Here is a 24856-nt window from a genome sequence, read left to right on the forward strand (position 1 = left end):
CAATTACCAACTCATACAACACATCAACCTATGGTGTTTTGAGGTATAGAATTCAAGAACATCCTCTGACATTCAGAAATCCCTACAGAAATAGGATGATCCTGTCTGTGGGGTGAATAATTACCTTTAGCAAAAGCTATGCAGGAAATTGTCTGATGGATAGGCTGTTGCGACACAACTGACCTTTCAACTTCATCTTTGTATGTAATCATCCTGCCCTACAGTCTTTCTGGACAAGAGGTAAGAACTTTTTTATATTCTACCTAAAGCTGACCATATTAGGCAAGACACTGAGAATCCATTCACATGAAACATAATTTGTTTGCACAGGGTGAATCTCCTCACATGACTTCATTGAGAGTTTAATTGAGTTTGTAGCATAGGACAAGGGCTTAGTTGTTCCCCTCTGGTCTTCTATGAATCTTTGAATATCTCACTTTTGTGGACTCCTAGGACTCGCTCCCCACATCCAGATCTGGGGACTTGAAAATGGCAGAGATACATTGTGTCTTTTCTCTCCATAAAATTCAGCATAGTATGTTTAGCCATGTCTCCTTTTACTTTACCTTCACTGTGCAAATGAAAGCTTTTAAAAATAAGCCCTGTGTGCAGAGACTGGTTGGCTGACTAGAATTCAGCACTGTGGAGACATTGAAAAGTTGCAGGTCCAGAAACTTATCTTATCTTGGGCTAATACCAGCACTCCAGAACAGACATTTCTTGACCAAGTTGTGTTAGAACTGACAGATTGTCACTAACAAATTCAAAACAAAACAAAACATAAAATCTTTCAGGATCTGTTAAATTAGCAGTGAACTAGCTTGTACCAACCCCAAAACTAATAATGCCAACAGATAGCATCTTGGACATATAGAAAAGTTTCCCATTTTGATGTATCTGTCTCACTCATATACCTCTAATTGTACTTTTTATTTGCCTTAATTTAGGACCTTGTTCTGTATAAAATCTGCTTTAAAAAAAATTCTTGAAACTGGTTCCATGTTGAAAACGGAACGCGAAGTAACCTAAATCGATGTTTGTAAGTCATGGTCACTTAGATGGATCTAGAATAAACTACCCTTTACTCTCTTTATGAAGAGAGCTATGGGTTTTGCCTTGACACATGTCAGTAATTAAGATAGTGCTACTGAAACTCGTCTGTAATTCTACTTTTCATTTATCCTCTACTGTTAAAACTTTCATTCCACTGTCACTTTACTTCTATAGGAAGTAGACTGCTCACCATGGAGTCCACAGTGTTGTTCCTTGTCCCACACCACTGATTAGTTTTAGTTCACTTGCTGAACTTTTAAATACAAGACCATTTACAAGGACAATCCAAAAACAATAGGTTCGGACATCTTTATATTCAAGAGCAGGATTCAGCCATCAAGCAGACTGACTGTCATACCCCACAGTCATCATTGCAGCCTTCCTATTTCCCCCCAAAAAATTTCATGTGAACTTGTTTTCTAAGTTCTGTAAAACCAAACTCTTAGCTGGAGTCACCTCAAAACTGTTCTAAAGAATCCTAATTATAGAGCCTTAACCCAACATTTCCCTAAGCCATGCCCCAACAATTTCTTCTTCTGTAGAATTCAGTTTTATTAAGAAAAAGAAGAAGAGGGGGTCAAGATCATGATGGGAAAACCCCAGACAGCTGACTGGTGCTAGTTGGAGCTCACTGACTCTGGACTGACAGCTCAGGAACCTGCATGGGACTGAACTAGGCCCACTGAATGTGGGAGACAGCTGTGTGGCTTGATCTGTTTATTGGGTTCCTGGCAGTAGGACCAGGATTTATCCCAGGTTCATGAACTGGCTTTTCGGAGCCCATTCCCTGTGGTGGGATACCTTGCTGAGCCTTGATCCAATGGTGAGGAGCTAGGCTCTCCTTCAACTTAGTATGCCAGACTTTGTTGACTACCATGGGAGGCCTTACCCACTCTGAGGGGGTAGAGCAGGAGGTAGGTGAAGAGACAAGAGAAGGGGAGGAAGGGGGAACTGAGTTTGGTATATAAAATGGGAAAAATTAGTAAATGAATATATTTTTAAAAAGAAGAAGAAAATGGAAAAATAAACAAAAAAAAAAACAAAAAAGAATTCAGTTTTATGCCTCTACCCACACAAATGAGATCATATAGTATTTCAGTATTTACCTATTTCTGATATATATCAAAAAGCACATGTGTGTATATGCATGCCATTAAAGTGGTGTAAGGTATAATTACTTTTGATCATGTTGTAGTAAGAGTAACAACTTGATTTATAGAAATGGTGTTATCATGTTTTATAACTTGGAGTTGTCCTTTCATTAATCTATAAATATAAATTGTAGTATTTCAGATTGTAATATTTACTGATAGTGTTACTCATATGCCCAGATATATTTATCCATGTATGTGCTGTTTACCATTTTTCTTCTTTTTTTTTTGAGAGGACCTTTCATGTTTCACAAGTTGGCTACAGAATGCAATGTAGTGGAGTCTTGAAAATTATTAAGGTCGAGGCTTATGCTTCTTCCCAAGGGCCCAGAAGAGAAGCTACAAACAGAATGAATTATTTTTAGAAAAAGAATCTAAATACATAGGTGCTTTCCTCTACCTTGTTAGCTCTTTAGACACTGGCTTGGCCTCATCCTCCAACTAGATCCTCTGACCAGGATCCTATGAGACCTCCCTTATATGCCTCCCAGGTAGGATCTGCTCCTTAACACCCACTACCTTCCAGTTTACTGTAATGCATCTGTGAACTGTTATCCCCACTCCTCAGACTAGCCATGCCCTATCTAATTGTAAAATAAAATATAACCTCTAACATATCCCTTTTATAGAATTGATTCAAACGTTTTTCTGGCCTCCACACTAGATCTATAAGACACGTTGTCTTGTATAAATAGAATTATTACAATCTTTTGACTGGTCCTCCTTAACTTCCACTAGCATGTTTAATTAACTCCTCCCTCTACCTGTTGTTGGGTATTTCCCTTTAATATGAAACATTCCTCCAATTGATCAAGCAATGTAATTTTATTTATAGGTACAGAACTCAGTCTTTTCTTTAGTATTGGATATTTGCTTTTCTCTCCAGCAGTTCTCCCTAATTCTAACAATCCTCTAGCACTACCCATTGTTCCTCAAATTTAATGGGCATTTGCTTCACCTGGGAGTTGTTAAAATACTAGGTATAACTTTGACCTAGGCATTAAAATTCACAAGGTCTAGCTGGGGTCTTTGAACTTCTATTTCATCAAGTGTCAGTGATGCTCTAAAGACAAAACTAAAATAAATAACTGCTGGTGAGATTGTAGTTCTCTAACTTTGGATCGACAAAGGTACATGATATACAGCAAATCTGAAGAGGTGTCATAGCAGAACAACATATTGTATATGTGAGTGTGAATAGATTCCACAAAGGCTGAATGGAAAGTGGAGCATCAAATGAGAGATAGAGTAATATGCTCAAACTCAATCATTCTAAATTCATATTCATATAAATTCACATGTTCCTTATAGTTTAATAATGACTGTCTTAGATTGCCTCCTAAATGTCAATTGGCAGGAGCAAAGCATGTCTCAGATTTGGTAGCTAGATTCCTTATATTGTCATTATTTATTTTAGAATTTCATATATGAATATTATATTTATATCATCTTGACTCCCTCCTTCCACCTCAAAATCCACCTCTTCCCCCAACTCCTTCTAAAATCCATGACCTCTTCTTTAGCTATTATTGTTATACACAGCTTGTGAAATCCATTTACTGTTGCTTGTATTTATATGTGTTTAGGGATGATACACTCCCCTTTCCTTGATGCTCCGTTTTTACTCTCCTGGTGTCTCTGGTTACTCCAGGTTAACTCGGGTTGATCACATCTAAAGATTCTGAAATAGCATTCACAAGTACAAGAAAACTAGCAGTGTTTCCCCTTCTGAGTATGGGTTGCATTCCTCTATATCTGTGCTTTATATCATTTTTTGGTTTTCATATTGGAATACTGTTAGCCTCATAAACAAATTGTGATAGTATGCAGTCCTCTCATGTTTTTTAGGATTTTGAATATTGCTTAGGTGAATGTCAATTTAATTGAATACAAATACCTTGAGACTAGTAAAGCAAATTACACACACTTTTATGTGTGTGTAATAAGAGAGATCACATAGGTTGTTAACAAGGAAAAGCCACTCATCTTCTTCCCATTAAGCCCTTCATATGCCATTATTTGCCTTTAACCATTTAGAGCACTGGAGTCTTCCCTGCTCTCCTGTAATCCATTGCCATTTACTAATTTCCATAGCTTTGGGTTTTCAAAATGAAAAATACATTTCAGAAAATTCAGAGCAGGCACCAACAAGTAAGACAATACACATAAGGTTTTATCCTTTGGGGGTCTCTGTTAAATCCTTCAGAATAATTGTTTTCAGCTCCATTTATTTAGCTGTGAGTTTCATATTTTCAATTTCTCATGAGTTCAATAGCACCACATTGTATAAATATACAAAATGTTTATTATCCACTACTCAAATGACGGTTATCTAAACTGTTTCCATTTCCCAGGTATTGTGAATGCAAAATTAATGAACAGGAATATCAGGTATTTCCATAGTATGAAATATGTTCCTATGGGCATATGACCAAGAATGTCATAACTCGATCATATTGTGAACCTGTTTTGACTGGAGCCATCCCAGCAGTTGATGGGTCCCTGCAGAGGAAGTAAGTAGTCGGGGGAAAAAGGAAGTGAGCCAGGCCATGGTAGTAGGGAGAATCTTGCAGTCTGAATGTCTAGCATCCAGGATTCTTCTTTATTTATAGAGAATTTAATAATCAGGGATACATCCATGATATTCCAAAACATAGATCATATCATATCATATCATATCATATCATTTTTGTATTTGGACATATGTTTCACTTCCTTTTGCTCACCTTTTAGTCATTATTAATAAACTATGACAGAACAGAATTATCTTTTCCCCTCAAGTTTTGACATCATGAATAAATAGTTGTCATTCTTTTTCATTAACCCCATAATCCAATATTTAAGAATCTAGAGGCGTATGGCAGCCTGTTCTCACACTGGTACATTGATCATTTCAATGAACAAGTCCAAAACAAAATCTTCAAGCTACCCTGGGAAATTTGTAATGACCCAAGCACTGTATCCTTAACTTTTAATTGTCAAAGTGCCCAAGAAAAACATTGAGGAAAGAGCTGCTGTGGTTAATATTCAAATTAGGGCATAATACAATGTTTACACAGCATTCCTCCCCATCCTCCACCTCTTATTTTCTTTATACCCTTTTCAGGATATTTCTTGATTCCTGACAAGGATTATTATAGACAACCCCTCTATAGCTGAGTTGTCCCAGTTCTATTCTCAGTGCTTTTAGTAGTTATTCAAATATGAATTAATCAACACCAACTGCAATAAGGATCATGTTTAACCAAAGATGAGAGCAGCATACATCTATGGACATAAACATATATATTTAGAATGTAGCCTTGCAATATGACTATTTATGAAAACATCAATGGATTTTCCTCTAAGACTTCCCTACACTTGGTTTTGTTTTTATTTTATTTGTTTGTTTGTTTGTTTAACATGTTTACAGGACCATGCCTAAATTTCCTCTTGTGGATCTGGCCTCAATTCCAGTCAATAGAATGGATAAACATAATAAACATAATTGCCACTATTGCACCAGTGGGTATATCTTGCTTGGTATGTCATTATTGTAGCATGTAACATCCAGCAATAGGTTAAAAAAGACTATCTTTTCTCCCCTAGGCAAGCACCCTGCATAACACTTTCTAATACTATAGATCCTAGCCAGCATGAAGAGCTTTCTGGTTAGTTCAAGGTCAATTTCTCTGTATCCTGCAAACAAAATATGCTGTGTGTTGAGCAATAGGGTCTTACCATCAAGTTCTAATGGCCAACCAAGAATAATGGTAATTGCCTCTATAATTGCAGATGATTTTTTGACAATCTGACCAATAACCCATAGACTAGTAACCCTTGTCTGGTACTGAGATCTTCCCTTAACAACAGGTGTCTTGAAGGAATAGCATTGTTCACTATTGTTATATATCTTCAACTTACTGTTTTTGATGGTTTCTATCACTGTCTATGCTTGAATGTGTTAGAACTTGCTCTATTGACCAGGCTGGCATTGAACTCAGATTTCCACTTGCTTCAGTCTCTGTGTGCTGGGATCAAAGATGTGTAATACCACATCTGGACCTAACCTTTTAATTCCTTTTCAGTGGTTGGAAGCTTAGCTGGACAGAGTCTTACCCAGAGTTCACCACTCCCTTTATTCTATTTAGCATCTGTCTGCTTTTGTTGTTGTCGTTGTTTTGTTTTTGAGACAGAGTTTCTCTGTGTAGCTTTTGGAGCCTGTCCTGGATCTTGCTCTGTAGACCAGGCTGGCCTCTAAAACACAGTAATCTACCTGCCTCTGCTTCCTGAGTGCTAGGATTAAAGGTGTGTTCCAACAACAACAGGTTTATCTTTGAACCATTTCATGTTGCTCTTTTTCTCCTCAAACTGTAAAATTTGTGTTTGTTTTTTTTTTCTCACTCACCTTGGTGCTTTTCATTGTAGATCTGCATAATACTGGCCAATAGTAACTAAATAATATAATGCATATACATATAAATTTTAACATGTAAGGTCCAGTAAAAAAATAAGAAAATCAATATCATTTCTTTTTAAGCAGACAGCTGCACAATACTTGCTAGCAATATAAAACATAGGCAGCATTTAGAGGTTATAAATATATATTTTGTTTTAAGTTTAAACCTCAATAATTATTATTATTCCTGTTTAAACCTCACTTATGTCAGGTGATGGTGGTGCACGCCTTTAATGCCAGTACTCAGGAGGCAGAGCCAGGTGTATCTCCGTGAGTTCGAGGCCAGCCTGGGCTACCAAGTGAGTTCCAGGAAAGGCACAAAGCTACACGGAGAAACCCTGTCTCAAAAAATAGGAAAAAAGCAAAAAACAAAAAACAAACAAACAAAAAAACCTCACTTGATATAGTTTGAACTTAATTACAAGTTTACAAGTTCCCAAGTTGCTTCCTCATGAACAATTAATTACTGGTAACCCTTCCCTTGGTACCTGATTTCTCCTTCCCCTCACTATACTACTTTCTTGAATTATTCTGCCTTCAGGATTTCTCTCTCTATGTTCATTTCACAAGTATTTTATGACCACTTCTCTCTAAATGCATCAATATCTGCCAGTGACTAATTTCTAGTTTTCTATTTCCCTCATAGTAAGCACAAATACCATAAGGTTTCTAGCTAGGACTGTCATGCAAGAGAAATCATACAGTATTTGCTTTTTATTGGGGGCAGGGAGGAGAGTAACCTCACATAGAGATTTTTTGGTCTGTTTCCATGCATTATCCTGTTAATTTCATGATTTTATTTTCTTTGTAGCTGATATATTCTCTTCAGTAAATATACCTGTCCTAGGGTTTCTATTGCTGTTGAGAGACACAATGACCATGGCAATTCACATAAAAGAAAGCATGTAATTCAGACTTGTTTACAGATCAGAGATTTAGTCTATTATCATGGTAGGAAGAATGGCACATGCAGATAGGTGCTGGAGAGGTAGCTGAGAGTTCTAAATCCAGAGCAGAGGGCAGCAGGAAGGAAAAGTGACAGTGGGTCTGGCTTGAGCATCTGAAACCTCAAACCTGACCCAAAGGGACACACTTTTATCCTTAAGCCACAAGGTCTCACTTACTCCAGGAACACACCTCCTAATATTGCCACTTCCTAAGAGCCTATGGGGGCCATTTTCATTCAGATCACCACATTACACTCCCTTGTCCCCATAGGCTTTGTAACCATATCATAATTTAAACCTGTGTCACAGAAATCCCCATAGTCAGCCAGGTAAAGCTAATGCACAGCTTTAACCCAGCACTTGGGATGCAGAGGCAGATGAATCTCCAAGTTTGAAGCCATCCTGGGCTCCAGAATGAGTTCCAGGATAACCAGAGCTATAAAGAGAAATCCTGACTCAAAAAGCAAACAAAGAAACAAAAAAGTCCCCATAGTATATCAAAGTCTTAACAATGTCAAAAAGCTCAGTTTCTTTTGAGACTCCTTGTACTCTCTTAACTGTAAGTTGTTATAAAATCAAAATTTCAAAGCAGATTGCATACTTCCCACATACGATGCCACAGGATATACATTACTATTCCAAAAGGGAGAATTATGAGGAAGTACTAGACCAAAACAAGACTAGAAACCAGCCAGGAAAACTCGAAAGTCCACGTCTCCATGTCTGAGTCAAATTTAATGCTTGCTGGATTTGGAGCATAGCCCTCTAATGCAATTACATCTTCACCATATTTCTGTTTTTGATGGATTCCTCTACTACCTAATCTTGGCTGTGTTAGAACTTGCTCTGTAGACCAGGCTGGCATTGAACTCAGAGATCCACTTGCTTCTGTCTCTTAGTGCTGGGATTATTGACATGTGCCACCATGCTTGGACCTAATCTCTTAGTTCCTTTTCACTAGTTGGAAGCTTAGCTGAGGGGGGCAGGTCTTGCCCTGAGATCACAACTCCCTTTATTCTATTTAGCATCAGGCTTTTCTTTAAAGGATTTCCATGTGCCACATTTCTTTTCAAACTGTATATTTGTATATTTTCTTACTCAGCTTGCTTCCTTTCATTATAGATCTTCATAACACTGATCAATAATAACCAAGTAGCATAATCAATGCTAGGTAGTTTTGAAATGTCCTCTGCCAAAGCAAAGCTGTTCATCCAAAACTCTTCATTTTAACCTTAGGCAGATTTTTTTTTAATAAAGGCAGAAAGTGTCTACATTCTTCAATAAAATACAACAAGAATGGTCTGTACAGCATGTATTAATATTCTACTCAGAGACATCTTGATCTGGGCCCTCACAGTTGGAGTCACACTTAGTACTTTGGTCTTCCATGCTCCTATAAATGTGGCCCACTGAGCTATGCTTAAAGCATTCAACTACTTTCCTACTCAAAGAGCCAAAGCCCACATTCCTCCAAGGAAAAGGAAAATTCATGGTTAAGCTGATCACCCCAGTCCCAGGTACAACTTCTGTCTTAGTTAGGGTTTTATTTCTGTGAATACATGCCATGACTCTAGCAACTCTTACACAGGAAGACATTTAATTTGGGCTGAATTATAGTTTAGAGGGTTAGTCATTTATCTTCATGGTGGAAAGCATGGCAACACACAGGCAGACATAGTGTTGGAATGGGAGCTGAGAGTTCTATATATGGATCAGCAGGCAGCAGGAAGAGAAAGTGCCACTGGGCCTGGCTTGAGTATCTGAAACTCAAAGCCTACCCCCAGAGACACACTTTTTCAACAAGGGCACACCTCCTAATGATGGAACTCACTATGAATCTATGTGTGCTATTTTTATTCAAACCACCACAATACCATATACATATTTTAAATAAATATTTCAAAAATCATTATTGTGGTAATTATTTTTTCTGTATGTATGTGGGTGTGTGGGAATGTAGATTTTCATGCTCTGTGCATTTGCAGGCACTGAGTACCCATGTGAAGTCATAGGACAATATTCAGTTTATTCTCTCTTTCTTCTACGTATTCTCATGACTGCACATTTACACTATTTAGTCATCTTCCTGGAAAGAGAAAGAGATAAGAGTGAGATAGGAACAGAGAGTCTTAGACCAAGTGAGATTTCTTCTTTTTATATACAAGGGAAGAAATAAACAGTGCATATGAGATAAACTGAATAGAACAAACACTCTTTAAAGCACTTTTTTATGGCCCTCATTATATAGTCCTTGCTGACTTGAAACTCACTATGTAGAGCAAGCTATACTTTAAATCACAGATAGCCTCCTCTGTCCATAGCACCTGAGATTAAAGGCATGTGCTACCACACCCAGCCTCAAATTTAATTTTTATCAACTCAATTATTTAGCATTTATATTCTCTTTAAACTGCTGCCAGGGATTTAAAATCTTCCAGAACCTCACTAGTACATTTTTGGTCACATTTTCTCTAGGCATTCAGTGCTCAGTACTAATCTCACCACATTTGCCTGAGTAAACCCAGACAGGTACTTTGTCTACTTGGGACAGTCCATGATGCCCCATTGCTAAGCTTTGGCACTTTAGAAACCTAGATTCCATGCTAGTCTAAAACCTTTAAACATAAAAAGGCATATCTTAATAATTTTTGTTCTCCCACTCTTTTGTAATCTCTGATATTCATAGGGACATCCATTACCACCTTTATATGCTTAGTTCCTGAGGTAAAAACTGACCATTTTGATTGTGCTCCACTACCTGCTGTTCATGGACTCCCCACACTGCAATAACCAAGTGCATCCCATGGCTCTTACAAGAAGAGACTAATTTTCCATGGGTTATAGAGCTTGTGTCTCAAAGAGGGTAGCTAGAGTATCACTTAGTTCTCTCATTTCCACAGCACTCTGACCATATCCATACTGCATCACCTGACAGGCTTTAGGGAACCCTTTCATTCCATTTCTAGATGTCTAGAATTCCTCTCCTTTAAAGCATGGTAGTAAAATCACCTTTAATGCAATCACTTCAAAGGCAGAGGCAGGTGGATCTCTGAGTTAAAATTCAGCCTGCACTACATAGAAAATTCCGACCAGCCAGAGGTACATAGTAACTCCCTGTTTCCAAATAGCAACAACCAAAGCAACAACAGCAGCAACAACAACAAATCTTCCCTAACAAAAGCAGTTATGATGCAGAATTTTCACTAATTATTTTAGTTTCCTATAACGGGCCACTATTAAGGCTTCAGGATCTATAGTAAATAAATAATATATTTTCCTTATATGTATACAAATAATTGAATCTGAGTAAAACCTCTTATCATTTCTAACTTACTTTCTCAGTCACTGATTCATTGCATCATCTACAAGAAAAGGAGAGTTGGATATTTGGGGAAAAGGAAGTCTGATAAAGTCCAAAAAAGTAACAACAGTCATTACATTGGAGAAAACTACTGTTCCTTTGTAGTGGATGTGGATGCAAATAGCTTCTTGGTAAGGGATGGGAGGCACTTTCCACTTCCACTTCTAAGCACTGGGATTCATTTGGCTTGGACCTGTGCAGGCTTCTGGATACATTAACCACAGTTCAGGTTATGCCTCTTGCTCAGCAATGGGTGGTCAACACAAAACACAACCACTGGTATTTTTGTAGATGTTTTGTCTCACACTGACTTGTTTGCACATTTGTCTTGTTGGTCTTTGCTTGTTGATTTTGATTACAATTTTGTATTTTTTATGGTGTGCATGTTTCTGGGGACTCTTTTTCATTGTCTTTCCATTTTGCTTTTCTCTTTAAGAGAGAGAGAAGAGAGAACAAATGGCATAGAGTAGGTTGGGTGATGGGGATCTGGGAGGAATTAGGAAACAAGAACGTGTGATCAGAATATATTATAAGGAAACAATTTTTTTTTCAATAAAAAAAAAGAATGGAGGAGTGCCTCAGTGGTTAAGAGTAGTGACTTCTCTTCCAGAGGCCCTAGGGTCACTTTACAGCAACCACATGGAAGCTCACAGCTATCTGTAATTCAAGTCATGGCATCTCACATCTCCTAAAGCCTCTAAGGGCATCGGGCATGTACCTCATGCAACAGCAAACACTCATGAAGTAAGAAAATAAACTTTCATGAGAGAGAGCCCCCAGAAAATGTTATCTGGGTAGAAATTCCTTTTGATTGAATGTGAAGATGCTGAGTCTGACTATCAAATTGTCCTCTAGGAAGGCGACAATTGAACTCTAAGCTCAGGATCCTTAAATTCCATACAACAGATAGAGAAAAGAATGCCCTGAATTTAAAAGAGAGCAGGAGGTACAAGGGAGGTCTTGGAAGGAGGAAATGTAAAATAGTGCAGTTCCATTATAATCTCAACAAAGAAAAAAAAAGGGGGAATAAATGAATACCTCATTATATGAGGGGGGACCTTTGGTCACTGTAACCACAGCAACATCTAGCATTCAGCAAATCTGTGGCTGACATTGCTTGAGAGTGTTGGTAAGATCGAAAGCAAGCTTAGTAAGTTTTGAAAAAGTATAGAGTCCATGAAAAAAAAATAAAGCAGGATTCTTTAAAGTATTTATTTCAAAGCAAAAATATAATGCAGTATTGCCGGAGCTAAAGTGCAGTTCATGATTCTCTGTAGAGAAAAAGGAAGAATGTTTCAAGTCTGCTTTTCCTATCAGGTCATATTTATTGAGATGTTGAAGAGGTAATTGAAGCCTCTTAAACTGAATTATTTCATATATATGCACAGATATACAAGCATATGGACAATGGCACAGTTCATGTTTGACCGTGAAATGGTTTAACTGACATGTTAAGACATCATTCATTGACTACTTGTTAGGGTTTATGTTCCATGAATATGCAGTTTTTCTCTTTGGTAGCACTATATCTTGTGGTTTAATGAAATGATTTTTTTAAGGTAAAAGCTTAAAAGAGGGACTATCCTTTTAGAAAAAAAAGTTATATTATAGTCTGATCATTTTAGCCCCATTCACCTCTCTTCCTTCTGGCCCTCCATAAGCTACCAGTTTCAGGCCTCACCAAGTTTTTTAAAAAAAGATAACCCAAGATAAACTGGGTTTGAATTTTCAACTTTACAATTCCACAGCAAACCAGCTTTGAAGAGTATTAAACACAGGTTGTCTTTTTATTTTCTGAGAACTTCAGTGTATTGGAGTATAAAGTTCTTTTTTTTTTTTTTTTTCTCAAAACCGCATTGTCTCCTTTTGTATCCCAATATGGTCTGGAACTCAGCACCTCAGCTTCAGCTCTCAGTAGTTTTTTTTCATGGTCTGCATTACCTAGGTATGCTGCCATGCCTGTTGCTTTTGCTTACTTATAATAGCATACTGCATATTTGTCTCATACAAAAATATTTACAGTGTACTCAGTATGTCCGGTAAATGCTGATTCATTAAAATAGAAACAGTTTGTTCTTTCAAATTCCCCAAAGCTTTTTATAATGAGTCAATTGAGTTATTTTCCATAGCTTTGTTTCTCATCCTTAAACATGATTTCATAACTTTGTCATGAGTCCTCCCAAAATTTTTTCCCTTTTCTTAATATGTATGTTTGAATTTACTTAAACTAATACAAAAAACATAAAATGTACATAATTATTAAGTAATGACAATGAGAAATTTTAGGAGGCTAGAAAAACAATGGAAGAAACTCTGAATTAAGCATAGAACGTGGGAATATCAGCCAAGAACTCATAGAAATCAATATTATAAGAAGATGGGAAGTCTAGCTAAACTGACTTGGGATTCTTATTGAGGCCTCCTAACCATTAAAGCCAAGATTTCATGTTATTAGAGTATTTAGGTTAAAATCCTAGCCCTGGCAGCCCCTACAAGCCAAACTAGGGTACCAGTTCCCAAAATTCTAATTTAAGACACAAGAAACACTTAAAACAGGGAAAGATTTGTTCAGTTTCATCACATGGGAGGAAGAACAAATGTAAGAATTTAGTTACCCTTCCATTCTGTCTTCAGGGTACTGGCATGAGGTTTAGTTTTAAACAGAGGACAAGATATACATGGAATTCAGAAGTGTATGTTCTCCCCTATCACTGAACCATCATCTTCTGGTCCAGATCTCTCCTGAAAGGCATTCTAATAAGATGTCTGAACTGTGAAATTTATTATTGGGAAACAAGTTCTCCCTCCAGCTGGCACCAGGGCTAAATCATTTCTCTTACTCCAGCATAGGATCTTAGAGAGATTTTAGTTGTTTGGATATCATTGTTTGAATAATCAGATAGACACACACACCAACCACAAATATATATGTATATATACATGTTTTTTTTCTTTCTAGACAGAGTTTCTCTATGTAGCTTTGGAGCCTGTCCTAGAACTTGCTCTCTAGACCAGGCTGGCCTAGAATTCATAGAGATCCACCTGCCTCTGCCTCCAAAGTGCTAGGATAAAGGCATACACCACCACCACCTAGCAAAGAAATTCAGTTTGTTTCTTGTTTTTTGTTTGTTTTTTTGTTTGTTTGTTTGATTTAGATAGTGTTTCTCTGTGAAGCCCTGGCTGTACTGGAACTGACTTTGTAGACCAGTTTGTACTTGAACTCACAGACATGCAGCCGCCTCTGTCTTCCAAGTGCTCTTATTAAAAGAGTAAGCCACCACTGCCCTGCCAGCTAAGTATATTTTTAGGCTCTCTCCTCTCCTAATAGTATGATGCAATTCATGACCCAAATCCAGGCACAGGGAGTAAGCACAAGGACCTGAGAGTTGAACTGTGGATGGAGGAGGAGGAGGAGGAAGTAACAAGGATGGGGATTCCTGATATTTATTCACAGGAAACCTATTAATAGTATATTTTCCTAAAGAAGTATATGTGTCAGCCTTGAGAAAGATAAAGAAACAGATAAAAAATACTTTGGCAGTGTATGTTTCAAATACAATGTAAATGGATGTAATAACATCAGGCTACCTAGGCACTATTTCATGTCATATATAGTTCTGAAATAGAAAATATATATTATGTTTTATGAATTAAATATATTCACAATTTTTAAGTCAATAGTTTCTGTTGTATAAACTCCTTGCCTACTGGAGCCCAGTTCCTTACCTTCCTACTGGGATAAACAATATTTTACCTATTCTTTTTATTTAATAATAATCAATGGAACAAGTACTGTCCACCTCATGACTTTTTGTTTCTTCATAACACTCTGTTGAATCACAGCCACAACCATCCACTCATCTACTGTCTAAAGCTGCCTGTATGCTACATTGGCACAGTCCAATCAATTGTGCCCAGGGACTAGGACTACCAGCAAAGTCAGAATTAAATGCTCTCTGGCCTTCATACTATGCATTGTGCAATATTGGGGTAAAGCCTCAGTATGCTATCTAGAATACCATCAATCTTTGAAAAGAGGTGTGGAACGTTTGTGTATATAAAGACTTATACTGGTCTCTTAGCAAAGTTTACTCTTTGTACAACTTCTCAGTATTTCATATGCTTTTGGGCCCCCTTTGTATTCATATGGCAAAGATGATGTTTATATCAAAAGAGATTAGACAGAGGATAGACAGACAAAAATAAAAGATAAAAAACACAATGATAAATGGGAATAAAAGTTGCAGCATAAAATACACATTTCCTGGGGTACAGAACAGAATTGGGTTAGACCAGCATTAGTAACAACAAAAAGTGAGGAGAATTGGCCCACTGTGCAGGAGCTACAAGTGCTCCAAGTGGTGAAAGTTGATGACTTTTCCATTTCTATTGATATAGGAGTCACTCTTCCCAAGCCAACTGGGTGGCCAGAGGGTTGTGACTTGAAAGATTGGAGAAGATAAAGGAAAGAGAGGAGAGGGGAAATATGCATTGAGCTCTTCTTTCAGCTCTCAGAACTGCAGGACTTCCTGTGCAGCCCTCTGAGGACTTTATTGGGTTCCTAGCCTTTCACAGGAAAAGAATATTAATCACCACATCAGTGATACTTAATAACACAGCATTCTTATTTGCTTTCATTTCTACTTTCTTTTTGAGTCTTCAAGTACCCCATATATTTGATCGATGTTACATAACAATATGGAACATCAAAGTTAGTACATATATTCTACCTTTCTTACAAATTGAGACCTGGTAAATGCTTGATTACTTTCAACTTCAGAAAAGAAAAGAAAAACAAAACTAAATTTGTACTGGACAAATGCACTTTTTTATTTTAAACTATAAACTGATCCTGAGAAGCATCTCAGTAATTTACAACTTTCACTTATTTTAGTGTACTCCTCTTAGTATTGTGAATAAAAGTTTAACAATAATAATGCTGATTGCCACTTATTTCTCTGAACACTGCTGCTTTTAATCTCAAATACTATACAGTTGTTAAGCAATACAGCCTAGTTCACTATTTTTAATAAATTCAATGTAGCACATATACTAGCTGTCAAGATAAGGAACTGGCCTCTGGGATTATTGTTATATTTTCAATCGCTACAAAGTGTACACACTATCAATTTATTTCTTTTTTAAATTGGTATATCTGCACTGTTTAGATAAATGAGTATTATGCAGACATTTACATACAAGTATGTAATGTGCTTGTATATTGATCATATCCCTCCTCTGTATCTTCTTTAGTCACCTTTCTCCTTCCACCTCTAATTCTTCTTCTACACTTCTAGAAGTAATATGCCTTCCAGTGAGAAATCACCCTGCATAGTTAAGGATTAGAAGAGGAAAAGATCATTACTGAAAGGGAGAGAAAGCATGTGGCTAACAGTAGGTAATGCTCAAGAAAAAGCTGAATTCTAATAGAAGATTTTACTAATTTATACACACATTATGCTTATGCAGTTTATATATGCTGCCATCCTTATAACTCTTTTAGGTCCTGAGCCAGGTTACATTTTAAACTATTCAAAGACAGACAAAAGACTGCAAGACTGGCTAATTGGAAAAATGGGAGATTCACAGAGTAAAGATGTTGCTACAATTATTTATTTTATTTTTATTTACCTATTTTTATTTACTCTATGTGCCAACTACAGTTTACCATCCCTTCTCTCCTCCTGTTCCTTCTCCTACCTTTTATCTACTCCCTTCCCCACATACTCCTTAGGAAATGGGAGGCCTCCCAAGGGAGTAAAGGAAGCTTGGCATATCAAATTGAGGCAGGACCAAGCTGCCTCCTGCTGCATCAAGAATGAGTGGGATTTCTAACCATGGGAAATAAGTTCCAAAAAGCCAGTTCATGTGCCAAGGACAGACCCATTACTCACTGCTAGGTGCCCCACAAACAGAACAAGATACGTAACTGTCACCCACATGCAGAGGGTTTAGCTTGGTCCCATGCAGGCTCCCAAGCTTTGGTTCTAGCGTCTGTATTCTCCCATGAGCTTGGGTGGCTGTCTCAGTGTGTTTCCCACCATGATCTTGACACTCCCAACCTACCCCACCCCTTATAAAATTCCTCCTTCCTCTCTTCACCTGGACTCCTGGAGTCATAGTACCTGAACTTTGACATCCACATCTGCATCCAGGTGTCACTGGAGGAAGGTACTATGATGACAATTATGGTAGTCACCAATCTGACCACAGGAGAAGATCAGGTCAGGCACTCTCTCCACCACTGCCAGGAGTCCTACACAAGGTCATTCCTGTGGACCTCCAGGGGCTTCCCTGACATCAGGTTGCTGTTTCTATCCAGAAACTTGCTCTGTAGATCTGGATGACCTAAGCTCAAAAATTTGCAGGTCTCTGCCTCCTGAGGGCTGTTTCTGTTTTTCTGCCAGCACAATACTGTTTACTTAATTTTTAATTTTTTTTTAAATTTTAAATTCCAACCACAGTTCCCCCTCCCTCTCCTCCTCATGTTATACTGCCATCTCCCACTTTTATATATGGCTGTAGGATAACTTGAGAGCAATTGTGAGGATATTTATAGCATTGCTCATTGTGCTCAGGATTGCTCTGGTTGTCCAAGATATTTGTATTTCTGTAGGAATTATAGAATTAAATTTCTACTTCTATGAAGAATGCCATTAAATTTTGACGGGAATTTTACTAAATCTATAGATTGGCTTTTTGTGGTTTAGCTCTTTTTACAATATTAGTTACTGAAATGCTTAAAAAAGGGGATCTTTTCATCTATTTTGTTCTTTAGGATTTTAAATTTTTCATAACAAAGGTCCTTAGCACTGTTAATCCTAAGATTAATTTAAGTGAGTGTTTATCAACCCATTGGTCTCAACCACTTTGGGCATCAAACAATTCTTTCACAGGAGTCAACTAAGTTTATCAGAAGACACAGGAATGTATATTATGATTCATAAGAGTAGAAAAATTTCAGATATGAAGTAGTAACAAAAATAATTATATGATTGGAGGTCACCACAGCAGGAAGAAGTATACTAAAGGGTCACAGCAATAGGAAGGTTCTGAACCATTGATTTAGGTATTATGATAGGGATTACTTATTAATTATTTTATTTTTTCCATTTCCCTTCTCATGATTTCTGCTCTTTTTTAATCATTTATTTCCATCCATTTATGTTGCTTTTGACTGGTTCTTGTGTTTCCATGGTTTAAGATACATTGTCAAGATACTGAATATTGTTCTGTACTACAATGCATTTAAGTATCCTCCCCTGTATCCTCCAAAGCCAAACTCTATTTGTTTTGATGCTTATTTCCTTTCTTCACAGGACCCAACACTGAGGAGAACCTAAAACTGCAGTGCTCATCTCTTTTCTCAGATTTTCCTTCTAGAGTGTTGACTACTTAGAGGTAATCCTAGTACTATGCTGATGCTACAATTTAAGGCTGCCTATAGGTTACAGAAAATATATTAGGATATTATGTGGATTTTCCACATTTGACTCTTCCTCTTTCACTTTTCCTACATCTCCTGTTTTCTTTTTCCTTGTCTTTCTTGGTTTCCCTGTTTTTGATGTATGCTGCCTCTTAACAGCAAAGATCACAGTTCTCAAACATTACATTGTCAAGGCCTAGTCCATATCATGTGAAGGGTACACAGTCAAGAAATGAAAGGAAGAGCATACTAGAGCAGTCTTTAAGGAGCTTATGCACATGCTACAATGAAAGTCTTATTTTTGGACCCTAGAAGTGCTAGGTGGCCACCCCAATTGCCCACTCATACAACACATCAACCTATGGTGTTTTGAGGTATAGAATTCAAGAACATCCTCTGACATTCAGAAATCCCTACAGAAATAGGATGATCCTGTCTGGAGTGAATAATTACCTATAGTCAAAGGTATGCAGGAAATTGCCTGCTGGAAAGGCTGTTGTGACACAACTGACCTTTCGACTTCATCTTTGTATGTAATCATCCTGCCCTACAGTCTTTCTGGACAAGAGGTAAGAACTTTTTTATATTCTACCTAAAGCTGACCATATTAGGCAAGACACTGAGAATCCATTCACATGAGACATAATTTGTTTGCACAGGGTGAATCTCCTCACATGACTTCATTGAGGGTTTAATTGAGTTTGTAGCATAGGACAAGGGCTTAGTTGTTCCCCTCTGGTCTTCTGTGAATCTTTGAATATCTCACTTTTGTGGACTCCTAGGACTCCCTCTCCACATTGCCAGGAAGTATATGCAGTGTTTTGTACAGAATAGGTAAAATAATTCTACCACTAAGCTACAAAATCAGTCATCATTATCCTAATTTATAACATCCAGATCAGGAGACTTGAAAATGGCAGAGAGACATTGTATCTTTTCTCTCCATAAAATTCAGCATAGTATGTTTAGCCATGTCTCCTTTTACTTTACCTTCACTGTGCAAATGAAAGCTTTTAAAAATAAGCCCTGTGTGCAGAGACTGGTTGGCTGATTACAATTTCAGCACTGTGGAGACATTGAAAATTTGCAGGTCCAGAGACTTGACTTATCTTGGGCTAATATCAGCACAATGTTGTTCCTTGTCCCACACCGCTGCTTAGTTCTTAGTTCACTTGCTGAACTTTTATGTACAAGACCATTTACAAGGACAATCCAAACACAAGAGGTTCTGACATCTTTGTATTCAGGAGCAGGATTCAGCCATCAAGCAGACTGATTGTCATACCCCACAGTCATTATTGCAGCCTTCCTATTTCCCCCCAAAAAATTTCCATGTGAACTTGTTCTCTAAGTTCTGTAAAACCAAACTCTTAGCTAGAGTCACCTCAAAACTGTTCTAAAGAATCCTAATTATAGAGCCTTAACCCAATATTTCCCTGAGCCATGCCCCAACACTGAAGACCAGCATTAAATTTCTTCTATAGAATTCAGTTTTATGCCTCTTCCTATACAAATGAGATCATATAGTATTTCAGCATTTATCTATTTCTGATATATATCAAAATACACATGTCATTAAAGTGGAGTAAGGTACAATTACTTCTGATCATGTTGTATTAAGAGTAACGGAACTTGATTTGAAGAAAAGGGTTATCATGTTTTATAACTTGGAGTTATCCTTTCATGAATCTTTGAATATAAATTGTAGTATTTCAGATAGTAATATTTACTGATAGTGTTACTCATATGCCCAGATATATTTAGCTGTATATGTGCTGTTTACCATTTTTCTTTTTACTTTTTTTTTTTGAGTGGACATTTCTTGTTTGACAAGTTGGCTACCAGAATGCAATGTAGGGGAGTCTTTAAAATTATTAGGTTCTAGCCCTATTTTTGATCTTCCCAGCAGCCCAGAAGAGAAGCTACAAACAGCATGAATTATTTTCAGGAAAAGAATCGAAGTACATAGGTGCTTTCCTTCACCTCATTAGTTCTTTAGACACTTGCTTGGCCTGATCCTCCAACTAGATCCTCTGACCAGGATCCTATGAGACCTCCCTTATATGCCTCCCAGGTAGGATCTGCTCCTTAACACCCCACTACCTTCCAGTTAACTGTAATACATCTCTGAACTGTTACTCCTCACTCCTCAGACTAGCCAGGCCCTATCTAATTGTAAAATAAAATATAACCTCTAACATATTCCTTTTATAGAATTGATTCAAAGGTTTTTCTGGCCTCCATACTAGATCCATAAGACACGTTGTCTTGTATAAATAGAATTATTACAATGTCTTGTCTGGTCCTCCTTAACTTCCACTAGCATGTAAACTGTTTAATTAACTCCTCCCTCTACCTGTTGTTGGGTATTTCCCTTTAATATGAAGCATTCCTCCAATTGATCAAGCAATGTAATTTTATTTATAGGTACAGAACTCAGTCTTTTCTTCAGTATTGGATATTTGCTTTTCTCTCCAGCAGTTCTCCCTAATTCTAACAATCCTCTAGCACTACCCATTGTTCCTCAAATTTAATGGGCATTTGCTTCACCTGGGAGTTGTTAAAATACTAGGTATAACTTTGACCTAGGCATTAAAATTCACAAGGTCTAGCTGGGGTCTTTGAATTTCTATTTCATCAAGTGTCAGTGGTGCTCTAAAGACAAAACTAAAATAAATTACTACTGGTGTCATTGTAGTTCTCTAACTTTGGATCAACAAAGGGCCATGAAATACAGCAAATCTGATGAGATGTCATAGCAGAACATCATATTGAATATGTGAGTGTTAATAGACTCCACAAAGGCTGAGGAGAATGTGGAGCACCAAAAGCAGAGATAGAGTCATAACCTCAAACTCAATCCTACTAAATTCATATTCATATAAATTCACATTCCTTACAGTTTAATAATGACTGTCCTAGATTGCCTCCAATGTCAATTGGCAGGAGCAAATCATGTCTGAGATTTGGTAGCTAGATTCCTTATATTGTCATTATATATTTTAGAATTTCATATAAGAATATTATATTTATATCATCTTGATTCCTTCCTTCCCTCTCAAACTAACCCTCCACCCCCCCACTTCTTCTCAAATCCATGACCTCTTCTCTAGCTGTTATTGTTATATACAGCTTGTGAAGTCCATTTACTGTTGCTTGTATTTATATGTTTAGGGATGATACATTCCCCTTTCCTTGATATTCCCTTTTTACACTCCTGGTGTCTCTGGTTACTCCAGGTTAACTCAGGTTGCTTACATCTAAAGATTCTGAAATAGCATTCACAAGTACAAGAAAACTAGCAGTGTTTCCCCTTCTGAGTATGGGTTGCATTCCTCAGTAGAACATTTTCTAGATCAGTGCTTTATATCATTTGTTATGGTTTTCATATCAGAATAATGTTTGCTTCATAAACAAATTGTAATAGTACTCAGTCCTCTTATGTTTTTGAGGATTTTGAATATTTCTTAGATTAATGTCAATTTATTTATTTATTTATTTATTTATTTATTTATTTATTTATTTATTTAATTGGTTTTTTGAGACAGGGTTTCTCTGTGTAGCTTTGTGCATTTCCTGGAACTCACTTGGTAGCCCAGGCTGTCCTCAAACTCAAAGAGATCCACCTAGCTCTGCCTCCCGAGTGCTGGGATTAAAGGCATGTGCCACCACTGCCCAGCTGATTTAACTGGATACAAATACCTATGAGATTAGTAAAGCAAACTTACACACACTTTTATGTGTGTGTAATAAGAGAGATCTCATAGGTTGTTAACAAGGAAAAGTCACTCATCTTCTTCCCATTAATCCCTTCATATGCCATTATTCTCCTTTAACCATTTAGAGCACTGGAGTCTTCCCTGCTCTCCTGTAATCCATTGCCATTTACTAATTTCCATACCTTTGGGTTTTCAAAATGAAAAATACATTTCAGAAAATTCAGAGCAGGCACCAACAAGTAAGACAATACACATAAGGTTTTATCCTTTGGGGGTCTCTGTTAAATCCTTCAGAATAATTGTTTTCAGCTCCATTTATTTAGCTGTGAGTTTCATATTTTTCAATTTCATATGAGTTCAATAACACTACATTGTATAAATATACCAAGTGTTTTTTATCCATTACTCAAATGACGGATATCTAAACTGTATCCATTTCCCAGTTATTATGAATATAAAATTATTGAACATGAGTATCAGGTATTTCCATAGTATGAAATAGGTTCCTATGGGCATATGACCAAAAATGTCATAACGCGATCATATTGTGAACCTGTTTTGACTGGAGCCATCCCAGCAGTGGATGGGTCCCTGCAGAGGAAGTAAGAAGTTGGGGAAAGAAAGGAAGTGAGCCAGGCCATGGTGGTTGGGAGAATCTTGCAGTCTGAATGTCTAGCATCCAGGATTCTTCTTTATTTATAGAGAATTTAATAATCAGGCATACATCCATGATGTTCCAAAACATAGATCATATCACTTTGGGGGCATATGTTTCACTTCCTTTTGCTCATCTTTTAGTCATCATTAATAAACTATGACAGAACAGAGTTATCATTTCCACTCAATTTTTGAAATCATGAATAAATAATTATCATTCTTTCTATTAACTGCATAACCCAATTTTTAGAATCTAGAGGCATATGACAGACGGTTCTCATGCTGTTACATTCGGTCGCTTCAATGACACAAGACCAAAACAAAATCTTCAAGCAACCCTGGGAAATTTGCAGTGACCCAAGCACTGTATCCTTAACTCTTAATGGTCAGAGTGCCCAAGAAACATCCTGAGGACAAAGCTACTGCTTAATTCAAATTATTCAAATTCTGGCTTAATACAATGTTTACACGTTTATAGAATTTGTCTACATATCTAATCCTGGCATTCTGTTGTCCCTTGGTCATATGACATTACCATGCCTCTGCATGTGCTAACTTTCCTTTTCTTTCTCTCTTTCTTTTTTTCTGTGGTTTTTCGAGACAGGGTTTCTCTGTCAAACAGTCCTGGCTTCCTGGAACTCACTCTATAGACCAGGCTGCCCTTGAACTCCAGAGATCTTCCTTCATCTGCCTCCCCAGTACAGATATAAAAGGATATACCACTGCCCAGCAATGTGCTCACTTTTCTAAGAAAGAGGGGTTCTGAGGTGTCATACATTTGTGGTCTTTCTACTCCATACTTTGCTCATCAATATGTCTTTATGTAGGGGAGAGCTGTGTGCCATATAATTGTCTGAATGCACAATGGGTAAAGGCTTGTAATCTGAACTGTGACCAACTCCTCTAGCCCACCAAATCTTGTGGACCTTTTTAAGTTTACTTTGTTTTGAATATCTTGTTCCTGTGTTAAGAACAGGGACATATGTTTCAAGAATGTCTCATAGCCTTATGAACAGTTCTCTGGCTTCTTTATGTGTGTCACAACCTCCAAGGCATAGGGAAACCTTCATGTAGATAAGGATATCTCCCTTGAAGTAAGGGGAATAGTATGTTCTGGACTATTCTGGGGAAGCTTATGTTTTTCCTTTCTTGGGAAAGGCATAAAAGATTCATAAAAAAAATTGTCATCAATCTAATATTTCTAATATTATACAATTCTTAAAATTGCTTCAAGGTGGCATGGCAGTCATCATGTGGCTCAGTTTTGATGGATCTTTGTCAAGTGGCTATGCTGACTTTATGACTTCTGCCATTCCATTCAGCTATGGCTGTACCACTAATCTAGCTTATTTATAACCTGCACACTGATTTCCACATGGGTTGCATTTCTACCAGGGTTCTTCTTTCCCTGCACCTGTGCCTGCATTTGTTCATCTTGTGTGTTGATCTCAGCCATTCTTATTGGTGTGACCTGAAATCTAAGACTATTTGTAACTTTTATACCTCAGAACTAAAAATGTTGAATTTTAAAATTTTCTCAGACATTTGTACTTTATCTTTTGAGAATTAACTTTTATGGCCTACCTTTTAAAACTCTATAATTCTTGGAGAATAATAATTTAATTATGTTATTTTATTCTCCCTTCTCCTTCTAAACCCTCACATATGCCTACCTCCCTGATCACAATCATTCCATGGCCTCTTTTACCAACAACTGTAATAGCATGGGTATATGTATATACTTATGCATTCATGGCCTACCTTTTAATTGGATTATTTTGTTTGATGTTTTTTGTTGTTTTTTTGCTTTGCTTTGTTTGTTTTGTTTTGAGACATGGTTTCTCTGTGAAGCCCTGTCTGTCCTGAAACTCACTTTGTAGACATGGCTGGTTTCAAACTCAGAGATCTGCCTACTTCTGAACCCAAAGTGCTGGGATTAGAGGCCTGAACTACCACCAGCCAGCAGGTTTGTTTTCTTTAATGTTTAGTTTTAGGAGTTCATTTGTGTGTGTGTGTGTGTGTGTGTGTGTGTGTGTGTTGTCTTTGTGGTTTTTTTCTCTCCCTTTTTAAATTTATTATATTTGTGTTTTAATTTTACACATCA

At 37.2% G+C, this 24856-nt stretch overlaps 1 long non-coding RNA gene across 1 annotated transcript in view; it reads left to right on the plus strand.

Moving 5' to 3' along the window:
• LOC118575022 overlaps positions 1-24856 on the plus strand; it is a 77168-nt gene that overhangs the window by 30227 nt on the left and 22085 nt on the right. The window contains exon 3 of the long non-coding RNA XR_004943838.1: positions 18270-18351. This is a non-coding gene — a long non-coding RNA (uncharacterized LOC118575022). The remainder of the gene's footprint in view (positions 1-18269; positions 18352-24856) is intronic.

Source organism: Onychomys torridus, unplaced genomic scaffold, assembly GCF_903995425.1.
Source record: "Onychomys torridus unplaced genomic scaffold, mOncTor1.1, whole genome shotgun sequence".
Classification (NCBI taxonomy): Eukaryota; Metazoa; Chordata; class Mammalia; order Rodentia; family Cricetidae; genus Onychomys; species Onychomys torridus.